We start from the raw sequence: 16248 nt of genomic DNA, 5'->3' as shown, positions 1-16248 counted from the left end.
CAAACAAGGGAAACAGGCCAGTGGACTCTACAGCTGGTGGGGTGGAGCTACAATGGTGCTCAACAGCAACTCTTTCGAGCTTATCTGCAGAACAGTTTAATTTCTACCTTTTCAGGATGAATGGGGTTCTGTTGAAGACCCCGGCTTCGAGTTACACTCTGACTTCAGCTCGTTGCAGTAGCGGAACCTGCTCCAGAGGCTCACACCATCTGCTTTTTGAAATCCCAAGGACGCAGCCTAGAGAACCAATGTGCCTTTGGGTTTCCGAGGTATCACAGCCCTGCAGATGGACTGTTTCTATGCCCGTGCCACTGACAGAATTGCCATGGGAGAAACCGGAATACTGGGAATGGTGGATCAGCTGTTGGAGGCTCTATACTCATGAATCTCTCTCTGTCTCTCTCTCAGACATTGCTATTGTATGTCTGGTGAGTGGAGGGTTTGATGCTTTTCTGCAGAAGTTAGAGTGGGTGGGGAAGTTTGGTGGTGTGGTGCTGCTTGTGCATGGGAGGAGTAGTGGGGGGACTTTGGTGTTCTATTATTTTTACAGTTATTCTTTGGGGTGTTCTGTTTTCATGGATGTCTGTGAAGAACAAGAATTTCAGGATGTATATTGCACACATTTCTCTGATATTATTGGACTATTGAAAACAATCAATGTCCAACAGGGTCTTGAGATCACAAGAGAGATGTCCAATACAATCAAGCATGTTGACAACATGCTGTCTTCACACACTGACTCTGATACCCTCGAGGAGAAGGCAGTTCCTCTGAACCTAATGCGACCACACCAACATGCTGGCTGGCCCCACTGACATCCTGGCCAGCTATTCCAATCAATGAGCAGCTCACTGATGGAACAGACCTGCATTGCTGAAGTTCATTGAGTCCAATATTGTCTTGCGATCATAAAAAACACATTGAACAAAGAAAACACACCATTGATTGTACTCACAGAGACCACTGTGTCTGAAAGCACTGCCATCTTACCAGAGCACACACAAAATGCTGGAGGAACTCAGCAGGTCAGGCAGCATCTACAGAAGTGAATGAACAGTTGACATTTCAGGACTTCTTCAGGACTGGAAAGGAAGAGGGAGACGCCAAAATAAAAAGGTGGGGGGAGGAGAAGGAGGATAGCTGGAAGACTGCAGAATAGATGAAGCCAGGTGAGTAGGAAAGGTCAATGGCTGGAGAGGAGAGTGGACCATAGGCGAAAACGAAGGAGGAGGGATCCAGGGGGAGATAATAGGCAGGTGGGAAGAGGTATGAGGCCAGAGTGGGGAACAGAAGAGGAGGGGAGAGGGTAGGAAAATAGTTTTTTTACAGGAAGAAGAAATTGATAATGATATTGATTGCATATGAACCATTTCTATGGTGAATTTTACTATATCTTGTGCTTACATTACAAAGAACATTTCTCACTCAGAAATCATAAGTAATCTTGACTGTGCGTGTACTGGATGCCCCTCACGGGTTCCCTGATTAAATTCTTGACCTATGACCTAGTGGCAAGCAACAACCTACTTGGAAAGCCTTATTAGTCTACCTAGTTTAGCCTTTCTACAAAAGTCCATCCTGATGTCACAGGATCACATGTGTTAAATGGAACAAAAGCAGGCATTCAGCCTAACCATCCAAGCTTCCTCCCTCTTTCCTCATCTAAATCTATTAACTGTAACCCTCTATTCCCTTCCCCCTCTCTTTTTACATTATCTTATTCTGGCTCCCCTCTTACCCTTTCCCCTCCTCACCTGCTTATCACCTCCCTCTGGAGCCCCCTCTTCCATGATCCACTCTCATCTTCTAAAAGGTTCATTCTTCATTCCCTTACCTCTTCCACCTACCAGCTCCCAACGTCCTATCTCATCCCTCCAATCCACCCACTTTTACCCTCAACTGGATTCACCTATCACCTGCCAGCTTGTACTTCCCTTCTCCCTACCTTCTTCTTCTTCTCGTGTCTTCCCCCTTCCTTTACAGTCCTGATGAAGGGTGTTGGCCCAAAATGCTGTTTATTCCTCTCCATAGATGCTGCATGAATTGCATTTTGGGCCAACACCCTTCACCTTCTCGCAGATTGTTGTTTTGTTTGCAAAGGTCCCAGCAACTACATTCTGTTATACCATCATCTGTTTGTCCCTTACATGTACCCAAACTGTTTACTGCAAACACACCCTCTGCTAGCAAGGTCCACATTCTCACAATCTCTCGGGAAAAGAAGTTTTTAATTCCCCATGAGATTCCTTGACAACCCTGTTGCATTAATGGCCTTTAATTAAACTCTACCCTACAAGTGAAATGTTATCAATTTCAGCATTGCTTCCTGTAAAGAAAAGAGACTAGACCAAGTTAGTTCACACTTTCCTGATAGTTCCTGATAGAGCATAAGATATAGGAGCAGAAATAGGCCATTTTCCCTTTCAGTCTCAGGATGAGGGATGAGCTGCTCCACAATTCGGTTTTGCGCAGAACTATGCTGAGCTGTAGGACTGTGTTTGTGGACTTCAGTTCAGAACTCTACTTGCTTTCACTTATTGTTTGCATGTTTTGTTTTCTCCATACGTTGACTGTTTGACAATATTCTTTTTTTTATTTGTTTTGTGGCTGTCTGTAAGGAGACAAATCACAAGGTTGCATAATGTACTGTATACATATTTAGATAATAAATGTACTTTGAGCTTTGAACTATTCATTCCTCTGCAAAGAACAATCCTTTACCTCCCCTCCCTGCTTTGTCTTGAAGATAGCTAGCAAACTGGTATCTTTTGACTGCATTCTCTGACCTTAATAATTAGCCCATTGTGGAGAATCTTTCACATGACTTTCAAAATTCAACCAGAGATATTATTCCCTTTTGAAATCCTGCAGTATGATAACTACTTATTAACATATTTTTTTTATTAACATACTTCTAGCTTATAGCTGTTCTTCTATTCCATTATTTAAAATATTTCATTATTTATTTTCTACTGAGAGTGTTAAGTGACTGAACTATAATTTCCTGGACATATTCCACACCTCTTCTTGAGTTAGTCAGTTCTCTGGGTCAGCTCCATCTTCCAGTGAATCAGTAAATGTGTAGAGTACAGCCTCTGCTATTGCCAGGCTAGACAGTGATAATAGCATAAAAACAGGCTCTTCGGCGTATCTAGTCCGTGCCCACCCATTTAAATTGCCTGCTCACAGTGACCTGCACCTGAATCATAGCCATCCATACCTCTGGGATCCACGTACCCATCCAGACTTCTCTTAAACGATGAAATCAAACTTGCATGCACCGCTTGCGCAGGCAGCTCGTTCCACAGTCTCATAACCCTCCGAGTAAAGAAGTTTCCCATCATGTTCACCTTAAATTTTTCACCATTCACCCTTAACACATGACCTGTGGTTGTAGTTCCATCCGAAAGGCTTGCTTGCAGTTATCCTACCTATACCCCTCATAATTTTGTATATCCCTATCAAAACTCTCCTTTTTCTTCAACGCTTCTATTCAATCTTCCCTTATAACTCAGGTCCTCCAGACCTAGCAAAATTCTTGTAAATTTTCTCTTTCAACCTTCAAATAAACTTTTCTCAGGCTTGCAGCTGGTTACGGGTATTGGTTATAACTGACATTTCAATGATAAATAACATGTGGGACCTTTTCAAATCCCTTGCTAACATCCATGTAGCAACATCCACTGCCTTGCCTTCATCAACTTTCCTGGTAACTTCCTTGAAATACTATAAGTTTGGTTACACATGACCTATCCGACACAAAGCCAAGCTGACTACCCCTAATCAATCCTTGTCTATCCAAATCCTCATATGCTTTCCAATAACTTTCCCACTACTGACGTCAGGCTCACCAGCCAATAATTTCCTGGTTTATATTTAGAATCGTTCTTAAACAGTGAAACAACATCGGCTATCCTTCAATCTTCTCGTACCGCCCCATCACTAAGGATGATTTAAATATCTCTTCCAGGGCCCCTGCAATTTCTGTACTTGCCTTTCACAGGGTCCGATGGAACAAAATGTCAGAGTCTGCGGATTTTTCCGTCCTAATTTGAGACAGCAAGCACCTCCTCTTCTGTAATCTGTATAGGGTCCATGACCTCGCTGCTGCTTTGCCTCACTTCTATAGACTCTGTATCCATCTCCCTCGTAAATACAGATTGAGAATATCCCTTTAAGATCTCCTCCACCTCTTTTGGCTCCATGCATAGATTACCATTCTGATGTTCCAGAGGACAAATTTTGTCCCTTGCAATCCTTTTGCTCTTAGCATATCTGTAGAATTCCCTCACGTTGTCTGCTGAGTGAATATTACAGATTGACAACCTTCAGCAGAAATGGCCTGATATGAACAGGAGAGATTGTTGAATTCAGTGCAGAGCTGGGTGGATACATGGATAGGAAAAGTTCAGTAAGATATGGGCTACACACGGGTAATTGGGACTTGCCTGGACAGAGGTTTGTTTGGCATGGACTGGTTAGGCCAAAAGGACTGTTTCTGAGCTGTAGTATTCTATGGCCCTCTGCATTCTGAAGGCGGTATGGTGCCCTGATGAAGGATGAGATGCTGTTCCTCAAGCTTACATTGGACATTTTTGGAAAAATATATGGGAGCTAAACAGAAAGGTCAGAGTGGGGGTGTGATGGAGGATTAAATTAAAGGTATCTGCACTGAACCTGGTTCTGCTCGGATCAGTGTTCACAAGGAGCAGACAGACACACTGATCCAGTGCTCCTCGGTAGAGATCGTTAAGAGCACCAAATATCTTGGTGTTCACCTGGCGGAGAATCTCAGCTGGTCCCTCACCACCAGTTCCATAGCAAAGAAAGCCCAGCAGCGTCTCTACTTTCTGAGGAATGTCCATCTCCCACCCCACCACCCCATCCTCATCACATTCTACAGGGGTTGTATTAAGAGCATCCTGAGCAGCTGCATCACTGCCTGGTTCGGAAATTGCACTGTCTCAGATCGCAAGACCCTGCAGAGGATAGTGAGGTCAGCTGAGAAGATCATCGGGGTCTCTCTTCCCGCCATTACAGACATTTACACCACACGCTGCATCCGCAAAGCAAACAGCATTATGAAGGACTCCATGCACCGCTCATACAACCTCTTCTCCCTCCTGCTGTCTGGGAAAAGGCACCGAAGCATTTGGGCTCTCACAACCAGACTATGTAACAGTTTCTTCCCCCAAGCCATCAGACTCCTCAATACCCAGAGTCTGGACTGAAACCAACTTACTGCCCTCTACTGTGCCCATTGTCTTGTTTATTATTTATTGTAATGCCTGCACTGTTTTGTGCACTTTATGCAGTCCTGGGTAGGTCTCTAGTCTAGTGTAGTTCTTTGTGTTGTTTTACGTAGTTCAGTGTAATTTTTGTACTGTTTCATGCAGCACCATGGTCCTGAAAAACATCTCGTTTTTATTGTGTACTGTACCAGCAGTTATGGTTGAAATGACAATAAAAGTGACTTAACTTGACTTGACTCTAACTGCATTATACAACACCAGCTGAGTAACAAATTCCTAAGCTCCTAAAATGAGTTCAAACTGTGATGAGGAGGCATACAGAAGTGAGATGGATCAGCTGGTTGAGTGGTGCAGCTGCAACAAACCTGCATTTAACATCAGCAAAACCACAGAATTGATTGTAGACTTCAGAATTCTTAACAATATGGAGGAACAGAGGGATCTTGGGGTCCATGTTCATTGATCCCTCTAAGATGTCACGTAAATTGATAGGGTAACTATGAAGGTGTATACTGTGTTGGCCTTCTTTAGTCTGGGATTGAGTTGTAGAGCTGTGAAGCTGGACAACCAGCACCTTTATTCCAGTGAATCAGTGGCTAGGATGAGGGGACGTACCTTTAAGATGATTGGATGAAAATAAAAGGAGAATGGTAAAGGTAGATTTATTTTATACAGAGAATGGTAAGTGCATGGAACGCAATGCTGGGAGTGATGTTAGAGGCATCTACATTAAGGACTCTCATTTAGAGAAACGAATGTAAGAATAATAGGGAGCTTCATAAATGAGGGATGGAAGGGTTGGATTGAACTTGGAGTGAGCTAAAAGGTCAGCACAACGTCATGGGCCGAAGGGACTGTACAGTGTTGCACTGTTCTATATTCTATGTTCTCTGTTTTACCAATGCAGTCCATCGGTTTCCTAGACTGAATCTTCTACTGCTGAGCAGCTGTTCACAACAATGCACGCTGAGATGGGGAATGAGCAAAGAACATTTTCTTTAAAGAAGCTACTTCTTAATCAGGACGGCAGCCAAGATTTTGAAGGCAGGGCTTCGTGGTAGTTTCCCTGATTTGAGAAGCAACCAATTAGCAAACGGCAGAGCATAAAAATAGCCACCTTTCTGTCAAGTCTGTGCTCAAGATTTAAAAAGCAGAGCTTTGAGCCAGTTTTCTCCGAGTTGGACAGTCCACACCAGAGGTGCATGAAAAGTGCTACTTCTTAATCAGGGCAGCGATTAAGGTGTTGGAGGCAGAGTTTTGTTGTAGTTTTTTTGATTTGAGGAGTGACCAATCTGCAAGAGGGACGCATTGGAAAGGGCCAATTAGAATAATTCAAGTGCAAGTGGAGCAGCCATTCTTGTGCGTGTTTCAGTCTTTAGAGTGGCTTTGGCTCATCCAGTTTAGGCAATATCAGGCTTGGGTGAGGAAGATTTTGTTGTAAGTTACTCCCTCTGTGTTCTTATTTGTTCATTCCTCATCTATTACTGCATAGTATAGTAAGAATGGCCCTAGGGCAGTGTTGTGCTGTGTGTGGGATGTGGTAAGTCTGAAGATGTCCAGTCTCTCGGACAAACACATTTGCATCAGAAGCACTGAGCTACAGCTCCTGAGAGAAGGTGTTAAGGAACTGATCCTGCAGCTCGATTATCTTTGACTCATGCAGGAGAATGAGAAGGTGATAGAGAGAAGCTATAAGGAGGTAGTCACCCCTAGCTTGCGGGAGTCCGGGAAAAGGGTGACTGTGAAGAGAAAGAGGGGAAATGCACAGCCATTGCAGAGTACACCTGTGGCCATTCTCCTCAATAATATGCCTATCACCTTGGATACCATTCGGGGGAATATCTACCAGGGGGAGCCAAGTGTCCAGGTCTCTGGCACTGATTCTGGTGCTGTTGCTCAGAAGAGCACAGAGGTGATGAGGACTGCAGTGATGATAGGTGATTCCTTAGACAGAGGAACATGGACGAGATAATGCAGGTGTGATAGAGACACCCAGATGGTATGTTGCCTCACTGATGTCAGGATCAGGGATGTCTTGAATCGTCAAGGCAAGAGTGAGCAGCCAGAAGTCTTGGTACATATTGGCACCAATGACATAGTTAGACAAGGTGAGGAGATCCTGAAGAGAGATTTTAGGGAGCTATGTAGAAAGCTGAGAAACAGGATATCCAGGTTAGTCATCTTTTGATTGCTGCCTGTGTCATGTGCCAATGACGGGAAGAATAGGATAATTTGGCAGGTGAATGCGTGGCTGAGGAACTAGCACAGGGAGCAGGGGTTCAAATTTATGGATTATTGGGATCTCTTCTAGAGAAGGTATGACCTGTACAAAAGAGACAGGTTATAGCTGAGCCCAAAGGAGGCCCAATATTATAAAACCATAAGACATAGGAGCAGAATTGAGCCAATTGGCTCATCAAGTCTACTCCAGCACTCAGTCATGGCTGGTCCTTTTTTATTCTCTTCCTCAACCCCAACCCCATTTCCCGGTCTTCTCCCAGTAACCTTTGATGCTATGTCCAATCAAGAACCTATCAATCTCTATCTTAAATACACCCAACAGCCTGGCCTCCACAGCTGAATGTGGTAACAAATTCCACAAATTCATCAAATTCTGCTAGAGAAATTTCTCCACATCTCCGTTTTGAATGTGCCTTCTTGTCTTAGATTCTCCCACCATGGGAAACATCCTTTCCACATCTACTCTGTCTAGGCCTTTTGACATTCAAAAGGTTTCAATGAGATCCCCCCTCATCCTTCTAAGTTCTAGTGAGTACTGACTCAGAGCCATCAAACGTTCCTCGTATGATTACCTATTCATTCCTGGAATCACCCTTGTGAACTTCCTCTGGACCCTCTCCTATGATAGCACATCTTTTCTAAGATGAGGAGCCCAAAACTGTTCACAATACTCAAGGTGAGGCCTCACCAGTGCCTTATACATGCTAAGCATCACAACCCTGCTCTTGTATTCTAGACCTCTTGAAATGAATGCTAACATTGCATTTGCCTTCCTCAGCACCGACTCAACCTGCATGTTAACCTTTAGGGTGTTCTGCACAGGGACTCCAAATCCCTTTGCATTTCAGATTTTTGGATTTTATCCTTGTTTAGAAAATAGTCCACACATTTATTTCTACTACCAAAGTGCATGACCTTGCATTTTCCAACATTATATTTAATTTGCCACTTTCTTTCCCATTCTCCTAATCCGTCTAAGACCTTCCGCATCCTACCTGTTTCCTCAACACTACCTGCCCCTCCACCAATCTTTGTATCATTTACAAACAAAGGCAAAAGAGCCATCTTTTTCATCACCATAATCATTTTAAAACAGCATAAATAGAAGTTGTTCCAACACTGACCCCTGCGGAACACCACTAGTCACTGGCAGCCAACCAAACAAGGATCCTTTTGTTCCCACTTACTGCCTCCTTCCAATCAGCAAATGTTCTAACCATGTTAGTAACCTTCCTGTAATACCATGGGGCTTTAACTCGGTAAGCACTCCATGTGTGGCACCTTGTCAAAGGCCTTCTGAAAGTCCAAATATACAACATCCACTGCATCCCCTTTATCTATCCTACTTGTAATCTCCTCCTCAAAGAATTCCAACAGGTTCATAGAACATAGAACAATACAGCACAGTACAGGTCATTTGGCCCACAATGTTGTGCTGACCCTTAAACCCTGCCTCCCATATAACCCTCCACCTTAAATTCCTCCATATACCTGTCTAGTAGTCTTTTAAATTTCACTAGTGTACCTGCCTCCACCTCTGACCCAGGCAGTGCATTCCACACACCAACCACTCTGAGTGAAAAACCTTTCTCTAATATGCCCCTTGAACTTTCCTCCCCTTATCTCAAAGCCAAGTCCTCTTGTACTGAGCAGTGGTGCTCTGAGGAAGAAGCACTGGCTCTCTACTCTATCTATTCCTCTTAATATCTTGTATGCCTCTATCATGTCTCCTCTCATCCTCCTTCTCTCCCAGAGAGTAAAGCCCTAGCTCCCTTAATCTCTGATCATAATGCATACTCTCTAAACCAGGCAGCATCCTGGTAAATCTCCTCTGTACCCTTTCTAATGCTTCCAAATCCTTCCTATACTGAGGCGACCAGAAATGGACACAGTATGCCAAGTGTGGCCTAACCAGAGTTTTATAGAGCTGCATCATTACCCTGCGACTCTTAAACACTATCCCTCAACTTATGAAAGCTAACACTCCATAAGTTTTCTTAACTACCCTATCTACCTGTGAGGCAACTTTCAGGGATCTGTGGACATGTACTCCCAGATCCCTCATCAGGCAGGATTTTCCCTGAAGGAAGCCATGCTGACTTTGTCCTATCCTGTCCTATGTCACCAAGTACTCCATCACCTTATCCGTAATAATTAACTCTAACGTTTTCCCAACCACTGATGTCAAGCTAACTGGACTATAACTTCCTTTATGCTGTCTTCCTCCTTTCTTAAAGAGTGACATTTCAATGTTCCAGTCCCCTGGCACCATGCCAGAGTACAACGATTTTTTAAAGATCATTGTTGATGCCATCGCGATCTCTAACGCTACCTCTTTCAGAACCCTAAGGGTGCAGTTCATCTGGTCCAGGTGACTTATGTACCTTTAGGTCTTTCAGCTTTTTGAGCACCTTCTCCCTTGTAATAGTGACTGCTCCCACGTCTTTCCTTCACATCCTTCAACATCTGGCACACTGCTAGTGTCTTCCACAGTGAAGACTGATGCAAAATACTCATTTAGTTCATCTTCCATCTCCTTGCCCCCCTTACTAATTCTCCTGTCTCGTTTTCTAGCTGTCCCATATCCACTCTCATTTCTCTTTTATTTTTAACATACTTGAAAAAACTTTCACTATCCACTTTGATATTGTGTGCTAGCTTGCTTTCATATTTCATCTTTTCCCTTCTACTGATTCTTTCAGTTGCTCTCTGTAGGCTTTTAAAGACTTCCCAACCCTTTAACTTCCCACTAATTTTGTTTTATTGTATGCCCTCTCTTTTGTTTTTATATTACTTTGACTTCTCTTGTCAGCCATGGTTGTACTATTTTACCATTTGAGTATTTCTTCATTTTTGGAATATATCTATCATGTACCTTCCTCATTTTTTTCCCAGAAACTCAAGACATTATTGCTCTGCTGTCATCCCTGCAGCAGCTCCTTCCAATTTACTTTGGCCAACTCCTCTCTCGTACCACTGTAATTACCCTTACTCCACTGAAATACTGCAATATCAGACTTTACTTTCTCCTTATCAAATTTCAAGTTGAGCTCAATGATATTGTGATCACTGGCTCCTAAAGGTTCTTTTACCTTAAGCTCTCCTAATAGCCTCTGGTTCATTGCATCACACCCAATCCCATGGAGCTCATCGCTGGTAGGCTCAACGAGAAACTGCCCATCTCATAGGCATTCAACAAACTCACTCTCTTGAGATCCACTACCAACCTGATTTTCCCAATCAACTTGCATTTTTAAATCTCCCATGACTATCATAACATCACCCCTTTGACACGCCTTTTCTATTTCCTGTATGTAATCTACGGTCCACCTCCCAGCCCGAAGCGTTGACAGTGCTTCTTCCTATAGATGCTGCCTGGCCAGATGCATTCCACCAGCATTTTGTGTGTGTATACCTTGCAGGTAGGTTGGCTAGAGATGTTCAGGTGGGTTTAAATTTAATTTGGAAAGGGGATGGGAATCAGAGTGATAGTTCTGAAGATGGGGTTGTTGGTTTACAAACAGAGGCAACATGTTGTGTGAGTCCCAGCAAGGAGAAACTGATGATTGGGCAAAATTGCAGTCAACAGGATGAGTTGCAATGTAAAAGGCGGACAAAATCGAAAACGTTGAATACAGGACTGAAGGTGTTAGATTTGAATGTGTGCAGTATACGGAATAAGGTCGATATTCACCCTGAAATTTGAGAGGGAGAAGCAAAAGTCAGATGTACAGTGGAGTAAATGAAGTTACAGAGCCATCGGAGAGGAGAGGAGTTGGCCAGAATTGATTGAAAAAGAACACTGGCAGAGATGACAGCAGAGCAGCAAGTTCAGGCAGTAATTTGGAAGGCACAAGTTATATACATCTCAAAGAAGGAGTATTCTAAAGGAAAGATGACACAACCATGGCTAACAAGAGAAGTCAAAGCCAACATAAAAGCCAAAGAGAGGGCACATAACAGAACAAAAATTAGTGGTAGTTAAGATATTGGAAAGCTTTTAAATACCATCAGAAGGTAAAGATGGAAGACAATAGTAAGCTAGCAAGTAATATTAAAGAAGATACTAAAAGTTTCTTCAGATACATAAAGTGTAAAAGATAGGCAAAGTCGATATCAGACGACTGGAAAACAATGTTGGAAAGGTAGTAATCGGGGACAAGGAAATGGTGGATGAACTGAATAAGCATTTTCAGATTCAGATTCAGATTCAGTTTATTGTCATTTAGAAACCACAAATGCAATGCAGTTAAAAAATGAGACAACGTTCCTCCAGAATGATATCACAAAAGCACACGATAAAACAGACTACACCAGAAAATCCACGTAACTTTTGGTAATCCCCAATCCAGAGTCCGAAGAGGCTGCTGCCTATTAATATCGCGCTACTGTCTTAGCGCGTTCCCTGGAAAGGAGCACCAAATCCCCCAGACAAAACAAGACCAAAAACTAAAGTTACAAGACCTGCACGAGACCACATAGTTACAACATCACACACAAAATACTGGTGGAACACAGCAGGCTAGGCAGCAGCTATAGGGAGAAGCAATGTCGACGTTTTGGGCTGTGACCCTTCGTCAGGACTAACCGAAAGGAAAGATAGTAAGAGATTTGAAAGTAGAAGGGGGAGGGGGAAATGCAAAATGATAGAAGTAGACCGGAGGAGGTGGGATGAAGCTAAGAGCTGGAAAGGTGATTGGCGAAAGTGGTACAGAGCTGGAGAAAGGAAAGGCCTCAGGAGAAAGAAAGGGGGGGGGGAAGCACCAGAGGGAGATGGAGAACAGGCAAACAGCTAAATATTTGAGGGATGGGGCAAGAACTGGAGGAGGGGCATTAACGGAAGTTAGAGAAGTCAATGTTCATGCCATCAGGTTGGAGGCTACCCAGCTGGTAATTGTTCCTCTAATCTGAGTTTGGATTCATTTTGACAACAGAGGAGGCCATGGATAGACATATCAGAATGGGAATGGGAAGTGGAATTAAAATGTGTGGCCACTGGGAGATCCTGCTTTTTCAGGCGGACCGAGCATAGGTGTTCAGCAAAACGGTCTCCCAGGCTGCGTCGGGTCTCACCAATATATAAAAGGCCGCACCGGGAGCACTGGACGCAGTATACCACACCAGTCGACTCACAGGTGAAGTGTCACCTCACCTGGAAGGACTGTCTGGGGCCCTGAATGGTGGTGAGGGAGGAAGTGTAAGGGCAGGTGTAGCACTTGTTCTGTTTACAAGGATAAGTGCCAGGAGGGAGATCGGTGGGAAGGGATGGGGGGGGGACGAGTGGACAAGGGAGTCGCATAGGGAGCGATCTCTGCGAAAAGCAGAAAGGTGGGGGGAGAGAAAAATGTGTTTGGTAGTGGGATCCCGTTGGAGGTGGCGGAGGTTACAGAGAATTATACGTTGGACCTGGAGGCTGGTGGGGTGGTAGATAAGGACAAGGGGAATCCTATCCCGAGTGGGGTGGCGGGCGGATGGGGTGAGGTCAGATGTGCGGGAAATGGGAGAGATGCGTTTGAGAGAAGAGTTGATGGTGGACGAGGGAAAGCCCCTTTGCTTAAAAAAGGAAAACATCTCCTTCGTCCTGGAAAGAAAAGCCTCATCCTGAGAGCAGATGCGGCAGAGATGGAGGAATTGTGAGAAGGGGATAGGCTTTTTGCAAGAGTCAGGGTGGGAAGAGGAATAGTCCAGGTAGCTGTGAGAGTCTGTAGATTTATAGTAGATATCAGTAGATAGGCCGTCTCCAGAGATGGAGACAGAAAGATCAAGAAAGGGGAGGGAGGTGTCGGAAATGGACCAGGTAAATTTGAGGGCAGGGTGAAAGTTGGAGGCAAAGTTAATGAAGTCGACGAGCTCAGCACGCGTGCAAGAGGCAGCGCCAATGCAGTCGTCGATGTAGCGAAGGAAAAGAGGAGGACGGATACCCGTATAGACTTGGAACATGGACTGTTCCACAAAGCCAACAAAAAGGCAGGCATAACTGGGACCCTTATGGGTGCCCATGGCTACACCTTTGGTTTGGAGAAAGTGGGAGGAGCCAAAGGAGAAATTATTGAGAGTAAGAACTAATTCCGCTAGACAGAGGAGAGTGGTGGTAGAGGGGATTTGGTTAGGTCTGGAATCCAAAAAAAAACCGAAGAGCTTTGACTCTTAGACTCTTACAATATATAGTTACAACAGTACAAACAATAGCATAATTGATAAAAAAACAGACCATGGGCACAGTAAAAATAGTCCAAAGATGTTAAAGGACTATAAGTTCAAAAGAAATCTCAACACAGTTTGTAATGTGGAAATCCCAGGAGCCGGGGTCATGTAGTGTGTGAAGTTATTAGACTGAAGGTTCTTGGCAAACTGAAAGGTCTGAAGGTAGATAAGTCACCTGGACCAGATGGTGTACGTGCCAGTGTTTTCAAAGAGGTGCTGAAGAGATTGTGGAGGAACAGCATCTCATCCTTCATCAGGGCACCATAGTGCCTTCAGAACGTAGAGGGCCATAGAATACTAGAGCTCAGAAACAGTCCTTCTGCCTAACCAGTCCATGCCAAACAAACCCCTGTCCAGACTAGTCCCACTTACCCATGTGTAGCCCATATCCGACTGAACTTTTCCTATCCATGTATCCATCCAACTCTGCCCTGAATTCAACAATCTTCCCTGTTCATATCAGGTAATTTCTGCTGTAGGTTATTGATCTGTAATATTCACTCAGTTTTGCTCCATCTACAGATACCGTGTATGGCATTTTCAATATTCTTCTTCAAGTTTCAAGGTTCAGGCACAGATGTGACCTGCATTTCACAGCTTCAGCATATCCTTTTGTTTTCTCCCTACCAGACTGCTCTCATTAAACATGCAGCAGGATCACTTAGGCAACCATGTCTTAGCCCAATCAGAGCTATTCCCTTTTCCCTTTGCATCATGCCCACCCTTTCAGAAACTTGGAACTTGGAACTGATTTGTTTTCTCTCTTTCCCAGTCGTTGAACTGAGATGTTAATTCTGTTCATTGTTTGCCACAGGGGCTGCTTGACCAACCAAGCTTTCCTTTTCAGCCATGATGAAATGGTGGAACACACTCGATGAGCCAAATGGCCTCATTCTGCCTCTATATTTTAAGGTCTTACGTTCATTTTGGCTTTTGAGTAGACTCAGGCCTGGTCAATTCCTGGACCGGAGATTGTTTGGAAATTTTGGGTGCAGGAAGCCAGCTGCCTTGGAAGAAATAATTCATCCAGGAATCAAATATATCAAGGAACTCAGTCACATTGCAAATTCTTAAAAATATGTTTGTTCCATCAACTATGATTCAAAGCATGTTATTTCATAATGTGCCACTGGCTGGGATTCAACAGTTATTAAAAAGTTGGGACCAACTAGCAAACTCATTTCATATCAGGTCACGTAGAGATATTATTAAAAAACTCTTGTGCTCACTAGTGATGCACAGAGACAAAGAAATATATAACCTTAATAGAAACCTTTTGGGCCATTGTGACCATACCATTCATGCTAATCCCATTTGAACTGGATGAGCAGCAGTTGATTTCTCTGAGGATGGTCACTGTTGAAGTGGAGAGGCTTGTGATCTAATGAGATGCTGAACGCGATGCTTTTTGGAGTTCAGCCATTTGACACTTAGCACCTGTAAGGTCACCCATGGCGGGTCAAGGGGGAGGGTCCAGACAAACAGCAATCCCAGCAATCCCTCAGTGATGGAGCTGGCAGAAGATGGTGACATAGCACAACGGCAGTGAAGGGTCCTCAGTCATCTTGTACTCCATGACATGGGACCCAGACCCTGTTCTCTCAAGGCCTGTGTGGTGGCTGCCCCACATTAAACAAAGTCATGTACAGGCATTCTGTATTAAGGTAATCCACCCTAACATCCGGGATTACGTGGATCCTGAATCACCCTCTACAGCCACCTGAGAACTCATCAATAGACAACTCCTTCAGAGAACATCATGCTCGATTCAAGTGAATGCACTACTACTCCTAACAGATGAGCACAGTTTGCCTGCACACCTCACACCGAGTGAAGCTCCTCTGCAGTCACTCTCTATGCTGCTTAGTGGTAAGGCAAAGTGACATAACCATCCCCCTGCCCTCACTCCTAGCTAATTATGAACAGAACTTACCTGAAGTAAGTCAAAATATTTTGTCAGATGCTGCACAGAAGATGGTGCAATGTTTGGACGGAGCTGGTTTTACTCTTGAGAAATATATCCAGCCCCTTCAGGGCTGCTCTAGATTAAATGGGCACCTCTCCTATCTGTGAGGCTTCAATCTGAGCTGAAATTTCTCTGACTGGACTGGTGGGAGCTTGCCTTGAAAGTGAACAATATGCTCCACAATGTAGAGACAAGTCTGCTGCCACCTCAGTTGGAAATGAGACAATTATTTCATGCATTGACCACGCAGAAGCTTAGCAATAGTGGTTAATTATTTATTGCAGATGACATTTTAGCCATTCATCTCCTAATAAATATAAGCATGATATTGTTTGTGTTGTGAACCAAATACCCAGCCTTCCTTAATTCTGTGTAACTACTATTTCTGTCCAGGAGACTTTCAGCTCCATTGGAAGAACTGTGCTCACAGCAACCAGCAGGCACCTGTGTAAAACATGCTGAAAAACATCATCATGCCCTGCTGAGGATGTGGTCCTTTCTTTGGAGGTGGTGCGGGGGAGGTTCACTGGGCTGAATCCGGTGACGAGAGGGGTAGTCTATGAGGAGAGTCGCCTGGGACTATAC

At 44.0% G+C, this 16248-nt stretch overlaps 1 long non-coding RNA gene across 1 annotated transcript in view; it reads right to left on the bottom strand.

Moving 5' to 3' along the window:
* The window catches only part of LOC132389540 (uncharacterized), a 149713-nt gene extending 133942 nt beyond the window's left edge, over positions 1-15771 (bottom strand). Inside the window, exon 1 of the long non-coding RNA XR_009510584.1 lies at positions 15631-15771. This is a non-coding gene — a long non-coding RNA (uncharacterized LOC132389540). The remainder of the gene's footprint in view (positions 1-15630) is intronic.
* Positions 15772-16248: the final 477 nt, after the last annotated feature.

Source organism: Hypanus sabinus, chromosome 2, assembly GCF_030144855.1.
Source record: "Hypanus sabinus isolate sHypSab1 chromosome 2, sHypSab1.hap1, whole genome shotgun sequence".
Lineage (NCBI taxonomy): Eukaryota > Metazoa > Chordata > Chondrichthyes > Myliobatiformes > Dasyatidae > Hypanus > Hypanus sabinus.
The sequence above is the reverse complement of the archived record's forward strand: the minus strand, read 5'-3'. Positions and strand labels throughout refer to the sequence as shown.